Below are 2,333 nucleotides of genomic sequence, written 5' to 3' on the forward strand. Positions count from 1 at the left end.
GCCAGTAGCCCAATTTCAAGGCATATAAATTCTTGATTATAGATACCTTGGATCCACTTTTGGGTATGAGCCTCAAGGGTAGGGCACTCTCAATACACGGCTCTGCTAGTAATTACCACATGTCACAATGTCAACATGGTATCAGAGCCATAGGCTCAATTATTTGTGAGAAGACGTGCAAGATTGAAGCATGTCACCACACGCGGTAGTAGGGCACAGTCTAGGCAACCGAGATTTGATAATACAGATGGCACTATACAATATATTGCAGCATGGATGATGCTCGAGGAAGCCACACGGACTTATTGACAGTAACAAGATGGTAAAGAAAAAGGTTACTGATGCTCAAAGCTCATAGCCCAAACAATAGATTACAACAAAAATCCATGCAAGAAAAGCCATGTAGGAATACACCAAACTATCATAGCAAGGTTGCAAACAAGGATTGCAAGAAATAACAGTTGTAATACACTGACAAGCTAGAGATGCAAGCAAATGGCAGAACGTAAAGGAATCTAATCGCTAGGTAGACACTCATGCAAAAACTATGATAACAACTAATGCACGTGAGCACAATATCCTAGCAAAGAAGCTTGATATAAAGCAATAAACAAGAGTGACAATGCTCTAGTGATGAGTCCAAAAGACTACAAGCATGAGCAAACTGTGACATGCGACACAAACAAAGGATAGATGCATAGCTCATGTAGATGGTGATAACCACGTAGGAAACATGGCACAAGACACTTGGAAGAGAAATATGGATGAGCCTGGTGGGCAGTAGGCTGAACTGCAAACAATGCAAAAAATGGACATATATGTCAAGGACACTATTTGACCTTGAAGGTCTCTTCTCAAGGACAAAAATGAAGTGTGAAATTTAAACTCCTCCAAGAAGATAATTCCGATCCATGCTGATTAATCAATATGCAACCAAGGATACTAGCACAAGATTGAAGCTACGAAAGGACCATGGAGCACATGCCTCAGAGAATGGACCAAATGCATGCAAGAGCCATGCAGCATGATGCCAATGACAAATTAGAGCATATTGATTACAAATCATGATTGAGTGGGGTTGTTAAAATGTGTGCAATCAAAACCCAAATCATGCCATGAGGGGGGTTGTTAAAATGTGTGCAACCATGAGTGCATGCAGGTGCAAGTATTAATAGGGAGAGAGATAAATGGAACAAAGACATGTGGCAAAATGTAAAAGGGCTTAATCCCATATACGGAGTGGGTAGCCCAATGTCAATCCATATAAATCCTTTGAGATAGAAACCTCAAACTCCTTGGATCCACTTTTGGGGATGAGGCTCCTAAGAGTAGCTAGGTGGCTAAGGGTTCAGGTATCCTCAATGCATAGATCCACTAGGTAATGCCAAATGTCGAAATGTTGACATGTTGATTTTACTTTTCAAGAGGAAGTGGCTCAAATACTCTCCACTCATTCATTGACCCTCTCAAAGCAAATACTCTCTCTCTCTCTCTCTCTCTCACACACACACACACACACACACACACACACACACACACACACATGCACACAAACATGCACACACACACGAACATGCACACGCACATGTACACATGCACATGCACATGCACATGCACACACACACACATGCACACACACACACATGCATGCACACACACAATTAATTTCATAATATTAATAGAGTATATTACAATTTTATGTTTTTTTTTTGAAATTTGAAGAAAAAAGTTGTAAATCCTCGTGAAATTTTAGTTTGTTCTCATAAAAGTTTCAAATCTTGGAGAATATTATAAACCTTTATTTTTATTAGGGCATACAAACTTTCGACTCCAATATAAAAGTTTTGCTTCTTAACGAAACTAGGAGGAAAAAATAATCCATGATGTTAGTGCTACTACCAACATGTCATTGTAATTAGGTCCAGATCTCGAAGAATTTTCACAAGAGGAGGACGTCATAATAACGGTCGTGGATCTACTTTTCCTCTCTAAGAAGTAGTGGATGTATTCACTCCACCCTCTAATACCCTTAGCAGTGTGGTTCTAATAATTGGGGATAGTACTCTGGCTTCAGGACGAGGAGGAGGAGGAGGAGGAGAGGACAAAAACCAACAAATAGATGACGATACAGAAGATCATGGAGAGCAATCAAATCCTCAGAGTCAGCAGCCTGAGGCACCCTACATGAATACAAATATTGCTTAGCGTGGAAGTACATTGACATGAAGGGTGTGCCACATGAGGTTGTGCGATATACACAAATATAGCACCCGTACGATAAAAGAATTACATGCTTTGGTTTTCAAGTAACGATATCATCATTATTCATCTTA

This window comes from Dipteris shenzhenensis, chromosome 25 (genome assembly GCF_047967505.1).
Source record: "Dipteris shenzhenensis isolate YYH24624 ecotype China chromosome 25, Dip_SZ_1.0, whole genome shotgun sequence".
NCBI classification, from domain to species: domain Eukaryota; kingdom Viridiplantae; phylum Streptophyta; class Polypodiopsida; order Gleicheniales; family Dipteridaceae; genus Dipteris; species Dipteris shenzhenensis.